The sequence below is a fragment of the Micropterus salmoides genome, unplaced genomic scaffold (genome assembly GCF_014851395.1).
Source record: "Micropterus salmoides isolate LMB-PRFRI ecotype aquatic unplaced genomic scaffold, ASM1485139v1 Ms_hic_scaffold_8, whole genome shotgun sequence".
Taxonomy (NCBI): domain Eukaryota; kingdom Metazoa; phylum Chordata; class Actinopteri; order Centrarchiformes; family Centrarchidae; genus Micropterus; species Micropterus salmoides.
Window position 1 is genome coordinate 12097095 of NW_024044570.1, and position 19990 is coordinate 12117084.

The 19990-nt window shown below is 40.4% G+C and overlaps 1 protein-coding gene across 1 annotated transcript in view; it reads right to left on the minus strand.

The window, feature by feature from the left end:
• Positions 1–16392, minus strand: part of LOC119894306 (transcriptional enhancer factor TEF-3-like) — a 29150-nt gene extending 12758 nt beyond the window's left edge. The window contains exons 1-2 of the mRNA XM_038706985.1: positions 16264–16392; positions 1303–1367 (exon numbers count right to left, since the gene is read on the minus strand). The gene's annotated coding sequence lies outside the window, so the exon portion shown is untranslated. The remainder of the gene's footprint in view (positions 1–1302; positions 1368–16263) is intronic.
• Between the last annotated feature and the right edge of the window lie 3598 nt (positions 16393–19990).

A 19990-nucleotide genomic window follows, 5' to 3' on the forward strand; every position in this document is an offset into this window, starting at 1 on the left:
GAGTTAAGCATTGCATGTATGAGACATATTTTCAGCTCAAATGCACGGCATGTTGGCTTAGTGGTTAACACTGTTGCGTGAATATGTTTGTGTGGCAACATGACTACTGTGTACACTCATCTGGAACCCCGGTGAGAATGCACAGGATGAGCAGGTTTAGAGACTAGATGGATGGAAGCTCGAAGGGCATTAATTTAACTCCAATGTGGTTAAAATGTCTTTGGTCCATGGGCCTTCACCACAGACAAATGTACAGGGTGGATCACTGAGCTACCTTTTTGTATCACAAAAGTAATAAGCAAAAATTATATAGAAACATTTTTGCTCAGGAATAGAACCTTAGAATGGCACTATGTCTGTTACAAATTTCTACTTGTGAATAAATCAAAATCTAATGTGAATACTTGATGTTCATGTTCATTCAATAGAAAACTGGAAAGAAACGTTGCTGTTGCTGTAATCTCAGTGGATGCACACTGATCATGATGCCCATAAAAAACAAAACTATATGAATGGATCGATTCCACTAAAGCCAAGAAGAAGAGTACGTCTTTTTGTAATTTGGATGAACAGCCATAAGCTATACATCTGTTAAGCAAAAAATCTACAGAATGAAATCTGTACAAAAAACATTTTTTATTAAACACTGTTCTTATTTCTACCCTGCTCTCAATTTATATCACAATCTGGTTTAAATATGCATTACAAATGCATACAAAAACTACATTTGTTGCTCCATAACACTGAATCTTTATATGGTAATATATATAAGTAACTTTCCTAAAAACCTGTACAGCAGCACAACAGTCAATAAGTTTACTGCTGCTGGACCAGCAGGTGTCCCTCTATCCCTCCGACCTGTACCACTATACATCACGATCCCTCACTGCCCCCCTTCTCCTCTCATCTCTTGTCAGTCCCACATTGACTCTGCCAGATGACTTAGCAGGGACCATTTCTCCTCACATCCATCATTGCCCATACATCAGTCATTCCATATCAGATGCCGTAGTGGGGATAGAGTTCCAAATCCCTTGCCCGCCCAGCCTCAGTCTCCCATCCAGATCACCATATTCCCCAGCTTCTTTCCCCTTCTAACAAGCACCACATCCATGAGGTGGTGAAGAAACAACACCGACACATGATCCTATAGCATCTGTGCATTGGGCCTTAGCCCTAAATCAATCATCATCTCCAGCCCTCAATGTACCCAGGGTGTTGGGGAATCACTCAGCAGGAGTGGACTTTGTGGAGGGGTCCAAAAATAGGGGCTGCTTCAAATGGCCCTTCCAGAAAACTTACCTGCTTCCTGGTCCGTGTCTTCCCTGTGCGAAGTTTGATGTACCGTGCAATCAACTCGTTTCGTCCTGTAAGGAACCAGAAAACAGCCTCACTTTAGTTTGACAAAAATCAGCAAAAAAGGTCCACCTAAAGGCAATTGTCCAGTTTTTGGCCAAATTTCAAGCTCAACATCATTTTAAATTTAATTAGACATTACATTGGGCAGTGGTGGCCCAAAGGTGGGCAGTGGTGGCCCAAAGGTTAGCGAGCTTGTGACCAGGAGGTCGCCAATCCCCAGACCGACAGGATAAAATCTGGGTGTGGAAAGTAAATCAAACAGTGCTCGCCCTCCCTCATTTACCACCTTGAGGTGCCCTTGAGCAAGGCCCTTAACCCCAACAGCTCCAGTGGAGCTGCTTAGTGGCCGCAGACCAGGCTACGGTTGTACTGGGCAGCTTCCAGGTATGAATGTGTAATAGTGTGAATGTGAAGGTTTTGCCTTCCTGCAAAAGAGAGGCTTCCTCTCAGTGAAGTTCCCCTGAATAAATAAAGGTTTAAAAAAAAAATCTAATTATATTGAAATTTTCCTTCACATTCGGAGAGACTTCAAAGAAGGGCAAAAGAAAATGTCAAAAAAAAAGAGAAAAAAATGACACAATGTGCAATACTGTAGCTTTCATTCATCTTCTTGTAAATAGCTATATAAGAAGAGATAGGGAGAATTAATAATAGAAAGACAACTTGGTCCTTAGTTTTAATTGGAGTAGAAAAGTAAAAGAGGTTTATGTCCTATTATTTTACGTTACACATTTGTATACCTGCTAATTTGCCTTATGGCTTTCATCTTGTGACTGAACACAGAAAACAGAACATTAACAAAAAAACACAGTATTACAAAGCAAAATCTTCATTTTACCCACTGTGTACTTAATCTGAAAGTGAGGGGCTCAGGAAGGGCATGTTTTAGGTGTGGAATAATTAAATTGTTTACCTAAGCTAACTATTAACTCATCAGTGAGCCTGCTCTGCATGCCTGGCCAAACCAGAAAGTATGAGGGGGAGGAATAAGGAAATGTATATACACTATATATTTCTGCGCACATATTTATACAAATACTTGTGTGCTGCAGTCACTTTATAATTAGCTAAATTATCATCTTAAAACGTTTGTCTGCGTGCACACATATTTGGAAGAGTTTGCATGCATGCACATATACATAAGTGTGCAAACACACATGCCCAAAGCAAGAGCCAAGGCTGTCAAGTGTGTCAACACCATGAACTGCAAGTGTAAGTATATCACTAAGTGTGTGAGAGTTTGCATTAGTCTCAGCCTGACCACTTGCGTGTACTCTTAGCTCGTATCTCTACAGTGAGTGTGTGTCTCTTCCAAGGTTAGTTAGGTAGTTTTGAATTTTTCATTAGTTTTTATTTTTATTTCATTTTGACTTTTTGTTTTCAATTTCAGTTTAATTTAAATTAGTTTTTAACGTGGGTTTGATAGTTTAGTTTTTATTTTTTGAAAATGCTTAGTTTTAGTTTAGTTTTATTAGTTTCAGTGTTAGTTTTAGTCTTTGTCGCTGCAGGATGCCAAGCTCGGTTCAGTTTACATTAAAACAGTAACAATAATAATAATAATAAAAAGTACAACCATTAGAAATAATCCAGATTTTTGAAAAGGGACACCCTTTTGTAAGCTATCTGAAGCTTGTACATAGGGTCACAAACACTAATTATATATATGTGGGGGTTTTTTTGTTTTTTGAAGTACCAACACATTGTCTAAATAAATACTACAAATGAATGTAGCACATGCAATGTACAGTATAATTTCTACAGAAAACTCTAAGAGCATTAGACCCAAGAAATTCATTACATCAGTCTCTACCTCTATCATTCTTGGTTAAATAGGTGAAATACAATTGATGGACAAAGAAGAAACTGAATAGTGAATGCCCCCCTTGGAGCCACAAACAACAGGTTCCTAGCACCCTGGAGGCAGTTATATTAAAATCTAAACCTTTATTAATAAAAAAAATCTGTATCAAAACAATGTGAAGCACAAAGAGACAGGTTGGCTGAGATATCAATGAGCCCATAAAACACACACTAGCTGACATGCAGTAAATATAATGACCAGCAGACACCTGAACCCAGCGCAAGAAGAGCTCACAATCAATGGGCAAGGGGCAAGTTCATCCCACACGAAGGAAGAGCACTAAGCCAAATCAGAACAGAACTAAACAAGGAAAGAAAACCACAAAGACAGTGTCTCACTATCTGAAACCCAAACTAAACACAACACAACTTTGTACAGTTGTTGCATTCATATTATTTTGTACACATGTATGTGTGAAAGACAATAGAAAACATGTTCAAATCCCACCAACTACGCAGCTGATCCCTACCTGGGTCAGTTAGCCTACCCTTAAAATTACATGAGGCTCTCCTCATAACGGCGGTCCCCACCTGCTACGCTGCAGCCAGACGTCGCCCTGACCCCGGGCTCTCTTGATGGATAAAGCAATCTTGGCAGGACAGCCACACGACACGCAACATGCCAGTTCTTCATCGTGAACAAAAGCATAACATACCCACGGCTCACCAACAGGTACCTATTGGCTAATCACCGCACGCACCGCTGAACTGCTGTCTGGCCAGACCAACTGCCCCGCAACAGTTCTACCGGCTTCATATTCACTTGAAATGGGCTTATTTAGGTCCTATGAAATAAATAAATAATTTTAGTTTATTTTAGTTACTTTTTTCAATACAATTTGTGTTATCGTTTTTTTGAAAAGCCTGGTTTTTATTTTTATTTCAGTTAACAACAATGTTTTTTCACATCTAGTTTTTGTTATTTCGTTCATCTTAGTTGACGATAATAACCTCTGTGCACTGCCACTGCTGAGAGACAGGTCACATTGGCAGAGCAGGTGGAGGCTGGGGCCATGCAGGACTCAGACCAGACACAGACATGGCACAGGCCAGTAACTAAAGGGGTCCCCGTCTGGTAAGGCAGCTGGTGTGTGTGTCAATGTTTATGGAATATGCCTTTGGCCTGCAGTAAATCTTGGGCTTGTTCTCCCCCATCCAGAGTGTATATGATTACAGTGGAGGGGAACGGTCATGTGCCTTCTTTCAGCCTCTTCTCCAAAACTAAAACACTAGTTTAATGTCTAAGATTGTAAAAACACTCAAATAGACATGCACAATTATATACTGTGCATAATAGTTCTTGGAGTGTAATTCAGGAGTGTGATGTTGTGAGTTTTCATTGCGAATGTAGTTTTGACAAGAAACAATGTGGCTTGGGGGGCTATGTAATCTACTACTGCCATGCAAGTCCACTTGTAAGATGGACTGTATAAAAGTTGGCAGCCATTATACACAGATCACCCACACTTTTGCAGACATAGTGCTGAAACAATTAGTCAATTAATCAATTAGTTCATTGACAGAAACATAAAGATGTTGCTGGTTCCAGCTTTTTAAATGTGAGAATTTTCTACTTTTCTTTGTTTTACATCATAATCAAATGAATATGTTTGAGTTGAGACCGTTGGTTCAACAAAACAAGCACATAAGTCACATTGTGCTCTGGACATTTGCCATTATTTTTTGGACATTTGACAGAGAAAAAAAACCATCAACTAATCTCAAAAAATAATTAAGAGATTAATTAGAAATGAAAGAGAACAGCAAATTTACAATAAGGTACTAATAAAAGGCAGGACACAAACAAACACACACACATACAAGCTCAGGTACAGAGTGAATCACACGACTCTTGTATTCTCTCTCACACTCCCACACAGGCCCCCACACATACACAAACACACATACACACACATAATCATATAAGAGTTTGCTAGACTTTGCACCACCTCTTAAACACTGTCATTTTTCCCTTGGCACCACATCTCCATGTGAATTAACACACAGATCAGTCACGACACACAACCTGGTACAAACCCGTCAGATTTTCCCTTACATAGTGACGCTTGGGTCAGACCTCACAACGCTCCACGAACCGGCCAATCAAGTGACCCCGAATGGTGAAAAGAGGAAACCCGAAGCTCGGCTGAACCCCCATAAGTAATTTTGTCAGCCAATAAAAGTGATCAGATTTTGCACGGAATGCAAAACACTTTCTTCCCGGTGCTCATGTGAACAGCCTTAGTCCTCACAGTTCGCTCAGACATGAGTTTCCACTTAATGCTTTTTCAAAGCATTTGTGTTTTGTCCTTACAGAAACAGCTTAGGCTGTAGGTTTGTATACCCTAAAGGTGAAATCTATCTGCCTCTATAAAGTGTATGGTACAACCTTTATAAGTCTTTGAAGAAAATGAGAAAGAGAAGGATTTCCCAAATGCAATGCATGTTATTGCTGTAAGCACTGACATTTTGACTTTGATCGGTATGATATTGGATATTTTGTTTATACTATTAGTTGTATTTTGGATGGAGGCTTTTAAAATATTAAATCATGATCATTCAAAGGATAAATCTTGGTTTTCTAGTTTGGGCTCTCATTTCCATTGTACTGCACTACAGTAATTGCTGAGATATGGAAACACAGCATTGTTACATGAAATCAGACAGGACAAGAAACACAAGCAGTCAGCAGCAGTTCTGTAAGATTGTGTAAATAATTTTTATTCTGAGTGAGTACAACAAAAATGTTGGGAATAAACCCTCATTGTGTAAGAAAAAGGTTTGTGCGCACAACTAGAGCAATTGTAAAAGTTGAAACATAAGGTGTGCCTGTAAACTGTGATGGATGTTTACAACAGGCAGTTTGGGTAACAACTTCACAGTTGACCTTGGTTTTCTCTACCAAATTAGTTAGGAAAATCTGGGGCTTTTGATTTGACACAGGTTTTTTGTCATGTCAGACTTTTTAGTAATGTTGCTGCATTTTCAGATCAGAAGTGTAATACTGATACTGATCATACTGCAGTGTTATTAAACTGTAATTTTGGTATTTTTAAACCTGGGCCCTTTTTTCAAATATTTTAGGGTCGAACCTTTTGAAATCCGTACAGTAGATGGCTTCAGCTGCGAACCGGCTGCAAAATATTCTATTGGAGCAACTGCGCCCATCAAAATTGACTTTTTGACAGGTTCAGATTGTTATACCAGGTGTCTGATAACATCATGGGAAGGATCCCTACAAGTAACACCTGGCAACACCCCTTGTTTTTAACCATAAACAGAAGTCTCGCTCAAGGACAATTCTCGATCTGAAATCTCATGAGAGGCAAGTTGTTGCAGGAAGATGCCGGTGGAAATGTGAGTCTGAGTTGGAGAGAGGAGTTTGCTGTGTTGGAGTTAACCTTTAGAAAATAAAGCCTTGCTGGCAGTTCCTCTATGTATACAAAAACTCCTCTCTCCTATTGTCCCTCTAAACCTAATAGAACTGTTGGGCTTCACCTTGGACCCCCGCACTAGCAGTCTAGCAGCAAAGGCTGGAAATCCCTGCTGCAAAATTGCTGTGTCTAAGAGCAGCCTGCAGATTTATGGTGCCACTATATGGAATCAGCTGGATCAACAAAGTTCTTCAAATGAAACGGCAAAATACGTTGTTTGTCCGTGCCCTCTACAATGACACGTAGAAGCGTTTTCTGATCTAACGCTAAAGGATGACAACACTATTGTTAAGGTTTGGTTAGGTTTAGCACACAAAAACAACTTGGTTAAGTTTGGGGAAACATCCTGGTTTTGAGTTAAAATGACAACTTTGCTAAGGTTAGGGGACCTTTGTCATCATAGTGACAATAATAAAGAAGTGGCTAAGGTTAGGAAACAATCGTGGTACCGCTTCCTAAAAAATATTGATATTGATTATCTTGGTTAAATAAAGTAAATTCAAATAGAATTTTAATTTAATAAGATATGCAAAAAATGGATTTACCATCAGCAAAGTTTCTTTAGCAACAAATAACTGTTAGATTGATTTTATCTGTGAATCAGTACACACACACACACACACACACACACACCCAGCTGAAGAACTGCCATTGTGTGAGGCTTTTGTGCACTAAACCCCTCTCTCAAATGCAGTCTACTCCAGTTTATACACACAGTCACACACATAGAAGACATAAACTGACACACACACAGACTTAGCCCCAGTTGCGGCACTCTTTTCTGTCTCAATCTTATTTTCCTTTCAGGCCTGTAACTCCTCAACCATTTAGTGTTTATCGGAAGGTGCACCCGCAGGCCGATTGTTTGAGCCCATAAATGCATATTTCTTTAATTCCCCAGGGATTAAGGAAGTGTTCCACATTTCCTCGCAATCAAACTCTTGAAAAGACGAACAGAGAGCTTTGTCAAAGTCACAGTACTTGACTTCAAATGAACATTAAGTTGCCTGTATCAAGTTCCTCACATTACAGCTGCAAGTTCTTCCAATTCCCAGCAATTTATCTTCTGGAAACTTCACTCAGTGTACAGTAAGATGTACACTGTGTATCCAATACAATAGGGATTTTTAAAGTGGCAGACACAGATGCGTGAGCATGTCACCACAGATGAACAATTCATGAATTCAGAAAAACAGACCATCTTTTCACTTTGGTAGCCAGACACTTTTGAATATCTTTTATGGATTTGTAAGCCTTTCCTGGCCCAGAGTTGTTGTCAAACTTAATCAACTTGAAACCCAAGTCAAGTCAAGTGCAAACATGAAAGACAATGAAAGAAATGAGAGTTGCAAAGCTCTTCTGTGAAAATGCTAATATAAATGTCTGGCAGGGTAACTACATCAATTCTTTTTTGTTTTCAACATTACAATGAAAATTTTTTTCTAAAAAATAACGATTAAAAAGGTATTCTTACACCAAAAGAGCAAAGGACAAACTGCTTTATCAATATGACGGTATCTCCATTCAAAATTAACTATGTATGTACTGCAAGCATTAAACAGCTTCATTAATGGGCTGCTTAGTGTTCTCATATCAGATGCCCTGCCACTCCTGGTGAGTGCTTGGGGAAGGGCCCCATCAAAAATACCCTCCAACACACCCATGAGATCAGAGAGGGGACTCAGTCACACAGCGATGAGATCATGATATCTAATGGGAGTAGCACAGACAGAGAACTTGTGCCAGCCAATGCTGCCCAAACGTCAGTAGGAACATTATATGATCAGCCACTGGTCCACAGTTTGATGTTGTTTATCACACTGCCTGCAGTCATGGAAATCTGGCGGAAATCTGAAAAATTTCTTAAGGGCATGAAAAGTGACCACCTGCAGCAGAAGGAAAATTGGACTGTTCCAGAGTTCAGAGACACTGCTGGGTTGTGCAACTTAGAAAACATTATAGTTTGTGAGTTTTTATGGAATATTTCTGTTGCTGGTAGATGTTGGTGAAGTTTCCAGTCTCACATATTATATATACATTTGTATTCTGTAATATTTTTAGTTTCCACCCTGCCTGCAATATAAATGTCTGAAATGACTCAAAAGTGTATTTGTCCCAAAACACACCTTAAATTCTCTATTTCAAACTTAAACCTGAAATAACTGGGTTTCTTTCAACCGAAACAAGTTGTGAACACGACTCTGTATCATTAGTTGATATGACAAATGTCTTAGCAAACAGTTACTTACTTACACATCCAGCAGGTACAAGCAACATTATGAGTCATTTGGAGTCACCTGATGAATGCCAGTCTAATATTCACTCTCCTTTTAGCTGTGTTTTTGGTTTACCAACTCCTGAGGGAAATAACTGGCTCTTTTGCTCCAAAATACTCCACTATGTATACCAGCTAGTCTCTTACTGTGCCTGTCTTCTGTTTGGTGCTAAGCAGGCTCTGTACCTGTTTTTAGACCTTTTCCCCTGAAAACAACTGCCCGCTGCGACCAACAGTGCTAAGAGAGCAGCGAGAGTTAAGCAAAGTAGTTACAGATTGAACAGCAACAACAACAATGAGCTAAAACTAGCTATAAAGCTCCATAAAGCACAGAAGAGCTGCAGATTCGGGTGATAATTCCAGGTCATCACTACAAATGACCCCTTTCACATTGTCATTTGATCCATTGTTGTTATAAAAACATTTATTTTAGCCACTGCCTTGCAAGCCTATGTAACTTTTGCTAAACTGTGGCCACAAGTGGTAATTACAGGAAAATGGCACATTGAACCCCTTCATTCATCTTACTGACAGCATGTGTAAGTTGGCACCATGGCTGTATTAATAACACCAAATCACCAATCAAAACACCAAAACATACTAAAGTTTTGAATCCTGGAGCTGTAATGATCTTAAAAGGCCAGACAAACACTGTTTCACTAGTTTTCCTTCTGGCTTTTCTCTCCTTCTCGTCAGGCCTGTTGGTAGAGGTCAGGGAGAGGTGGAGGGGGTTAGTGAAGGCCGCCTATAGTGTCCCTTCCAAAGTCAACCTCTGGGCCTGACTGGTCATAAATCTGCCCTCCCCCAAATGGGACTGCGGTCATCACTGGCCTGGTGTGCTCTCTCTCTCTCTCTTTGTTTCAATGTCTCCATCTCAGCCCAGTGCATTCCTGACATTCCTATATATTGACTGGTTCACACTGGGTCCTGCATCTGCTGCACCAGCATCACCCCATGAGTCCATGTCCTGTTTGTGTGTGAACAACAACATCCCTATGTACATGGACTTATCCAATGGACAACCATATCACAGGGAGTGATTTAGTTCATCACCCTGTTGTACGTGTGTGGCTGTGTTTAAGCTACATAGTTAATACAGAGGAAACTACAATCTGTTGAACCTTTATTTAAATTCAAGTCTTACCGTAAGTATAAGTTACACTTGGTCTTGGACATGTGTACATTTGTGCCTGTCTAACTGCATACAAACTGTCTTTCTCTCAGAAGCAACATCTGCCAGCCATACTTTTTCCCTCAACAGCACATATGCCCACCGTGTCTGCCCAGGAAAACAAAGGTCACATTTAGGCTGCAGGAATGTCTTGGCTGGGTGTCATTTCCTCTCCGATAGAGCCTGGATGCAGCCTTCTGAGCTCTGAAAAGCACTCTACCAAGCCTTGATACCAGCAACGAGTAAAGTACTACATTATAGAGCCAGTGATGGTCCAGCATTAAAACAGTCACAAAGCATTCCTGGTTCAACACAAACAAGTGACAACTTCAAAATTGGTAAGTGGCATTGAAGCTGAGCATATTAATATATATTTTACTGGGTTCATCTCCTCATGACCGAATCATTTGCAGTTTTGATGTACTAAATTATCATTTGAACAGCTTACGTTACAATACAGTATATTATAAGCACAATGACTGTGTGAATATAATAATGTGGTAAATGTATAATAAGTGAGGAAAAGGAGAAATGACAACACTGTCCACATTGATCTGTGTACAACTACATCCTAATTCTTTCATCAGAATCAGCTTTATGGCCAAGTAGGTTTACACATATACAAGGAATTTGTAAACCTATTTAAATATAAAAATATGTAATTGACAAGATATACAAAAATAAAAGAATAATAAAGCCTATGTGTAATATGGCAGTTAATTACATGTGCATCAGATTTGTATGTGCAAACATTTACACGATGTACTGTAAGAGGGAGGGGAGGTTTGGGGGCATGGGAATCAGTTTTAGTGGGGGTCTTGGGCCTTGTTGATGAGGCCAGCTGCAGATGGGAAGAAACTGTTCTTGTAGCGTGATGTTTTGGTCCTGATGGACCGCAGCCTCCTGCCAGAGGGGAGTGTCTGAAACAGTTTGTGTCCAGGGTGGGAGGGGTTGACCACAATCTTTCCTGCTCGCCTTGGAGTCCTGGAGGCGTCCGGGTGCTGGAGGGGTGGAAGACTGCAGCTTGTCTCCTTCTCTGCTGAGCGAACGATATGCTGCAGTCTGCCTTTGTCCTTGGCTGTGGCAGCAGCGGAGCTGATCAGCATGATAGCGGTGTAGTAGTGCACCATCATTGTTCTTCAGCTGCCGCAGGAAGTACATCAACTGCTGGGCTTTCTTGTTGAGGGAGGTGATGATGTTCAGCGCCCACAAGTTTTTGGGTGATGAAGCTGTCCAGGAAGCAAACAGACTCCAAAGTGTTGACTGTGGCGTCACACGGGGTAATGGGGGAGAGTGGCCTTAAATCCACAGCCATCTCCACTGTCTTAAGAGCGTTGAGCTCCAGGACATTTTAATTTTTTAATTTTTTTACTAAAACCAAAACCATATAAAAAGCTAAAATTAATTATTTAACCAATATTTTCATGAGACTAATATAGGTAAACTATCCTTAAATTTGTGCTATTGTAATGTATTCCTTTCAAATTAGAGGAATGTAATTGTAAAGATGCTATTCACAAAAAAAGTATTTTTGAATTCATGCAGATATTCCAGAAGACTCACAAATAGAGCACTTACCTGCTTTATTCCAGAGGTCTGTTATTTCCTAATTTTTTCCTGGAAGTTTCCTGGAAATAAGTATCTAATTTGGCACTAACTATAAGGTATGCTAGCTAAAATGGAGACAGTGTTCAATTGGTACTCTAGTCTTTTGTTGAGTGCATAGCTGGACAGCTGAAAATACATAAATCCGCAAAAAATTCAACATATATGTTAAACCAAGCTTCTAATAAGAAATTATAAATATATTATTTATTTATTTTATATACATATTTAGTGTCATCACAACAGCCAGGAGCACGAACAAACTAAGAAGTATCGATAACTTTAGAAAAGACCCCTCTGAGGTTAAATAGCTGGGATTCCCTTCAAGGCAGTCAGAACCGAAGAAGCCTCTTGGATGAGAGGTGAACCGTCTTTGAGTATCTTTAACCAAGTCCATTTGCTCTTGATTTTAACCTTCCTTGGATATAAATGTACATTGAAGCATTCTCTTTACATAAATTCCTCTATTCTCTATTTCGCCTATATTTAGTACCAAATGACATAGTTCTTTCCATGAAACCTTTGAGAAATTATTAGCAAATAGAAAACCCATAAGATAAAATGTTACTAGCTCTCCTCCCTCTCCCTTATTAACTCAATTTCTGTTAGTTTGCCTCTGATAATCTCCCACTGAGAATCTCTGACAGGTGTCATTCAAGCTTACAAAAACCACAGCTTCCCATCATACAAGAGTCCTGCACTTATCAGCATGGTAACCAGATGCACTGCTATATAAGCCAGATCTGAAGTTTAGTCTTATTTCTGACAGTATAGTATTCCTAGTAAGTTTAAACAGATGCCATGTTGCATTAACACAACCTACCACGAGTGTATTTGCGATTACAGAGATTTATGCAGAGGTAGTTTGTGTGAGGCTCAACGTCAGTTAATGGAATAGACAGATCAAAAGATGTCTGGCCTGTTTGGATCCTTCCGTTCACCTTGCTGATCTGAGATGTCTACATAAAGTGACAGTGACAGCTCTGTTACGTGGTTGTCTCTCCTCACCATGTCCTATTGGTTACACTGTGACAGACAGAAAGACAGTGACTGAGATGGAGGGAGCTGTGTCGAGATTCCACAGGCAGCAGGGGGTTGTTCACATGATAGGAGGTTCATGTTCATCCGCCTTCTCAAGTGGTGTATCTAATAAACTGGTGTCTGAATGAATATTCATATGAGGAAAATCTAATTGCCAAAGAGGCTTCTTCAAAAGGTCAGCAGGTCAAGGTCACTGGTGAATCTCTCACTTTACTGCCAAAGTTTGTACCCGGGTGAGGACTCGCTGTTGCTTTTCGCTGACCTTTACATCACACTCTTAATGAGAATGGCTTGAGATGAAAACATATTTGCAGTGCTTGACAAAAACCCACAATGGGTTGACACGTTGCACAAGCGAAGCTAAGTGGGAGCGTGATTCATTGTGTGGGTATTCTTTGTTCTGAACTGACAGAAAAATATGCCACTACTGAGGGAAACTTGGTTGCTTTTACCCACTACACTAACACAAGATAAAAAAGTTCCCCACAGGAAGCAGTACCCATCAAAATATGAGAAAAGAGCTCCTCTCACAGATGTCAGGAAAACAAGTGTGACGAAACCAAACAGCTGCATTTTGCAAGACTGAATGCTGTCAAATAAAAATTAGTCAAAAGACATCATAAAAGAAAACAATTACAATTGCAAAAGGGGCACATAAATTAATATGGCAGTCATATGGCAGTAAATAAAGAGGAAAGATAATAACATTTCCAGTGCCACATTCTTCTAGCTTCATTCTTCTAGTTGTCAGCACATTAGTTTCCATTGCACTACAAGTTCGGGACTGTTTTTCCATTATTGCAGCATGAGGCCTTCGGTCAGACCACAGGGCACGTCTCTTGCTGAGAGCCACACAAGGCAGGAAATATTTTCCTTGGCAGATGCATGTCGAATTACCACCGGAGCACATAACCGCCACAATATCCGTGACACCGTCCCTAATAAGCGAACTAATATGTCTGTTCACTAATGGGCGCGAGTGCCAGCGCTATGCACAGCATTATGGGAAAAAAATGTGGTGAATGTTCGGAATATGGGGTAAAAACATTCCAGTCAATTTAGGAATTTACAATGGATAGAAGCACACATTCCTTCTGTTTCGCTGCTCAGAGACTCAATATCATATTGTTTAGCAAAAAATGGCATTCATTCCTCAGAGGGGAATTCAACCTAATATTCAGAGTATGTCACTCTAGGCCAACAGACAGTTATTTTGCTAGGAGTTTTGTTTTGCGTGTGTATCCATATTTAGCCCATGCAAGAAGACTAAATAACATTTCTAAAACTATCAAGTCATTGCTTCACCATTTCATATATGCCATTAAAGATATTCTCAGCTGATATTTGATTTGGCTACCTGATTTAAGACCGCCCATCAGCGCTTTAACAACATTAACAACACTAAAGACCTTCAAAGTGGCTTTGCATTGATTGTAGCTTGAATGACTTGAGTTGTTGGCCACTTGTGACCGCGGGGATGGTGATAAAAGCACAGAACAGGGGAGCTGCAGGGGAGGTAAGGGAAGAACTGGTCAGGCTGTTTAGGGGCACAGCGGGCCATGTACTGGCTCAGTCTTGCCTCATTTCTCAAGTCATAAATCTGGCTTTGCCACAAGGCTGTCAGGTTGAACTGAGAGCAGCTGGAGGTGAACTGAAAGGCAGACAGACCAACTGACAGAATGAGAGAAAGGGAGAAGAGGTTGTTCATAAAGGACAAAGAAAGAGTCTGAGACAAAGAGAACTGTGGGAGATAAGTCACAGAAAAAGCAGGGAGCAGAGGAGGTAAAGAAAAATACACAACCTCTACCTTTCTCATTCTGAAACATACACACACATGCTGGGGACAGGTGTGAGACCGTTCTACTGGGGCCCGAGGCCATGCAAGACACCAGTGCCCACCTTGGTGTTTATTTGTCCACCCGTCCTCCCTCCCCTTCAAGTGCTCAAAGGGTAAACGTCTATTCTGGTTTAGGGTTACAGCCGAGCTGCCTTGAACCCCCGGGCTCCCAAGTGCACATGCCATTCCTGGCGGGCCAACGCACTCCCTGGCGTGCATCACCTGCCCCTAACCCCCACAGGGAAGAAGGGGCACCTCAGTGCCTGCCTTGCCAAAACCCCCACCATCACTACCTATGCTCATTCAGCCCCCCATCCCCGTGAGACAGAATGAGCCACCTGCCCCTCCCTCCTCTACCCCCTCCAACTATTATTACTGGCTTTATAAGGGTTTAAGCGTTGATCAGACGATGGCCATGACCTCAATAGGTGGCTAAGCTTGGCTAGGCAAAGCTAACAGTTAAAGGAGCTGTCTGGCACTGTGACAAAACAAGGCGATGACAGAGGCTGTCTGATAGCGCCACTACCTCTATCCGCCCCTTTTCCAACAACCAGATCCACTATCAAACAGTCAAGCAGGAGGACACACTATGGGCAAGCCATCTGTTACCAAATATCTTTCAGCAAGGTGTCGGAGAGGAATGTCACCTCACCTTCCCAACACCTGTTTTGCAATGACAATACCCAAAGATTCACTATGGAAAGACCTTCAGTAAAGTTATTTTGCTGCTCCAAACCTCAGATCATTATTTTAGATAGGTTGCCAAATAGCACAAACAATGTGAAATCTGGTCAAGCAACATTTAGTGTGGAAAAACCCATCAACATTTCTCATTTCTAATGAGTACTTGAGGCAACAACACACAAAAGTTAGCATCCATGCCATTTAAACACAAGCAGTATACGCTTTGTAGGAAGTTATTCATTCTTCTGAACCTGTTTAGGTTGAATGATATGGAGCACATTTTGATAACAAGAACACTGGAGCGCTCTCACTGTCACTGCCAGAAATACATTGGGACATAGGTCTAGCCAAAATAACTCTGTATGTTGATGAAGCTGATACTTTAATGCTTTACTTTTAATTGATTTGTCATTATTATGGATCTTGAAGGAGTGAATAGAAATGCAGCTTTGCTTTTCTATGTGTCAGTGTATTGTTTTCATTCTCAGTTAAATATCATGGCTTCTGATAGAAAATGATCAAACTGAAGTCTGCATGAGAGGCAAATTTTGTATGCATGCATGCGTAGAAGACTGAGTGATTAAAGTTTGTGCGCTTGTTTCTGACACATCATGCCATCATACTGTTCACTATGGGACAAAGTGGAGCTGACAGCTGTGCAGGAAACGGGAGTGATGTGAAACATGAACACAAGGAGTGATGATGAACGTGTGTGTGTGTGGGAGAGAGTATATGAAACAAATGTCTATTTGTCTGTTTGTGCCCCATCATACTGCAGGTGTTGCACTGTGGGTGTAGTAGTAGCGTCTGTTTGAGGAGTAGTAGCGTCTTTGAGGAGAGGTTCACAGACTATAACTTTTATTTCACTTTTTGCTAAAGAGCATTATCCTCAACCCTGACCTGCATGTGAGCTGATCTTCAGGTGTTGTGTTTATCATCCCATTCAAGAAGAAAAAGGTACATGGATAGTATGATGATAAAGGTGGGCGTACCGTACATCTTGCCCTCGTCAGAGAGGATGATCTTCCTGCGGCCACAGGGTGGGTAGATGGCCAGTGCCTCCTGGAAGCTCTGCTCAATGTCTGGGCTCCACACGCCCTCGGCATCATTCTCCAGGGGTTTGTCGAGTGCGTCCCCCAGCTCCTCACTCCCACCCCTGGGGGAGGGAGCCGGCACCCACTCCGCAGACGTGGTGGGACGACGGAAAGGGGACCAGAGAGCAGGGGGTTCAGGGTGTGGGTTGGGGGAGATGAGGGTAAGAGAAAGGGAGGAGGCTGCAGGGAGTGGTTCTGTCTGTATGAAATCCACAGATGTGATGATGATGATGATGATGATGATGGTCTGGAAGGGCAGTCCTGGGAAAGCAAGAAAAGGATGATGAAATTGACATGGTGCTATGTAAGGAGTTTCCAGTCCAGATTTATCCAGGGAACGTTTTGCAAGGATTTCACAGCTTCCTCTTCAAACTTTTAGGCTACATATGAAGAAACAGAATAAAATTCATTATGGACGATTTTCTGACAAGGATTTTATTGATGTACATTGCACATACTTGCAAATGCTCTATATAAAAAAGCTGTAGTTTGTAATCATGTAAAGTCATTTGATAGCCTGTTCTGACATAGTAAGCATCAACACTTTAACATAAACCACATATGGCATAAGTTACAGGATGAAGAAAAGATCATTCTTGTCATTATCTCTTCATACTTTTTTGTAATCAATAAATGAATTGTTTACGCTCCCCATAACCCAGAGCGATGTCCAAAACCCAAAAGATATTCAATTAACAATAATGTACCACAGAGCAGAAAGCAGCAAATTCTCACATCAAAGAAGCTGGAACCCACAAGAAATGGTATGTTTTTGCTTGATGAATTCATTGTTTATTAAAATTGTTGTTTTCTGGGATGCTTTAGACACAATTTTCACAGAACCATATGATTCACTCACAAAATATCAACTAACAACTAGGAACGCAGAAACATCTTTACAGATTTTGCAGACTGCACAGTGCACACTATACTTTCAGTTTCTCCAGTGGAGTCTGACAGGGTCTCATAAGCTCGAGGGGTCCAAAATTAATAGACCATGCAATCCATCACATCTACTTAAAACATGCAAAGCCACTAAAACCTGAATCAAAATGTTTTCATCCTAAATGTGGTTTGTAAAATATTGTGTCACTGAGATCAGGCGACTTAGCTGTTACATTGAGGCAGCCATTTAAAGCACATGGTGGACGACAAAACATGATCACATCAGCCCCACGGCTGCTAATCCAAACCTGGAATGAGCACCTCAGATCATAAATTAGGTTAGTGAAAACAAATAAAGTGGCACCTAGTGTTGAGACAACCGTAAGCAGAGGAGGGGGTGCAGGAGGGGCCTAAAGTCAACAAATGAGGGGACACATTAAAGTGGGATCACCGTCCTCAGACACACTTAGACACACATGCCAAGGAGGATCATACCAGGATATTAAAGCCGGGAGGCTTTTTAGGTTGCCCATTTCTTCATCAGTTTCACAGCTGACTTTATTATTAAACTTTGAGATCCTCAGCTGAGATTCTAGTCAATGCATTTCTATATTGCTTTGGGTGGGGGAGTATTACAATAACCAGCTGACTAATTAAAAAGGATTAACTTGACATTCCACTGGCTCTTTGTGACATAACAAAAGTGGCAGCATGGGGATGTTTGACTTGCAAAATGTCTACCAATAGATTCATATCCTGTTTTCTCTACATGCCAATTTGTGTAGGAAGTGCACACAGTGCTTATGTATTTTAGGGGAGAGTATGAGACAGACGTCAGCTCCACCTTTTCCTCTTCAACTGTGGACGTGCAGGAAAAAATGAAAACATAGGCATCGATGGTCGGACAAGGTGAAGAAATAACTCTCAAACTCATGAGTCAATATAAACAAAGCTTTGTGTTTGTCATCGTTTGTTTTCCTGTCACGAAACTCCATGTCCATTTACGGCAACAAAAAGCAAAAAGCAGTGACCATTACTATATGGCTGAGTAGGGGTCGTAGTGATCTGCTGAGTGAGTCTGTGTGTTGTAAGGAGTGAGTAAGGCTCTCCAGCCAGTCCAGCCCCCCCCGCAGCCCTTCCTCTGAGCCCCCTGATGTTCCACAACACTTCCTATAATGCGTCCGGCCGGCCGGTCGGTCAGCCTCTCTCTCTCTCTCTCTCTCTGATGTAGAAGCATACAGTGATAAAATAAACTCATGCCTACAAAAACAAAACACTGACACCCTATAGACAGTCAGCAACATGTAGAGAGCAGACCGGACACACTCAAAGCTACTTTCACCACACAGTCTCCCCTAGGTATACATAATGGGTATGATTGATATGGGATTTTTGAAGGCTGATATCTGTGTTGGTAGTATTAAGTACAAATATTAATTAAGTATTAATGTTTTTTTTAGATTGAAGTTGTCACTAGCTTATATTTCCTGTGGATACATAATTCAATTTAAACTGTTTAAACCCCCAGAAATGTATTCCTGTCAGGTTGAAAGGGATTATGGCATTTGAAAACGTATTCAAAATGAATTTTCTGTTGAAACCATGAGTGTCATTACTAGTAATACGATTTATTACAATATAATATCCAGGCAGACAAACACATTGTTGGCAGATAACAATCACTGGACATTTGATTTTTAATGTGCGAACAAATTAATCATTTAAATCTTTACCAAGCAAACATGCCACACATATAATTGTAAAATAAATATATTTTGGTTTCAGACTGGTGGTCAAATGAATCAAACAATTAAACTTGGGAACTTGTCATATTTTATAGATCAAATGATTCTTAAACAAAAAATCCATCATGAAAATAGCTGTGGTCCTAAACTATAGAAGCTGATTACTGGTCTCACCCTACTACAAACGGAAATATTTAGAGCTAAAACGATCAGTTGAATAATCAATTAGTTGATCGACAGGAAATAATCTTTTTAGCAAAACTGCCATAAATTCACTGGTTCCAGCTTCTAAATTTTGAATATTCGCTGGCTGAATTGGTCTTCTGTGATGCGGAATTCACTATCTTTTGGTACAGTACATCTGAAAGCTTCACCTTGGACTCTGAATAGTGAAAATCACAATTTCTCTGACATTTTATATGTCAATTAATGTGTTGATTATTTGTCTGATTAATTGATTAGTTCTATAATGAAAACAATTGTGAGTTACAGCCCTACTCATATTCTCCATTAACTGTTGCACAATATGAATATCTAACCTTTGAACTCCATGTGACAGACACCAACAGACACCACACTGAAGTGGGTGTAACATTATTCATAATCAACTAGTTAACAGATTGTCTCCTGAGAGGCTATGAAGGTTTCAGTAACTGATTGCTTTTACAGCTTACGTAAAAAAAACTAAAATAACTGAGCCCAACAAAACTTTTGCTCATAAAGTGAGACTTTTACACAAAACATAGAGACACCAGCCATTAGGCAACACAACAAAATCACTGAAAACATGAAAAAGCAAATTGGAGAAGCAATGCAAAGAACTCAAATCATTACTTGACAAAAAAAAAATAAAGACAACATGTAATGGTTTTTCTGGTGCTACTCAGATTCAATGTAGACATTCTTACCTGTACAGAAAGCAGAGCAGAAGTAATCTAAATACAACTTTTCTGATTTAAATCACACACATAAAATCTCAAATTAGTTCAAAATCTTTCTG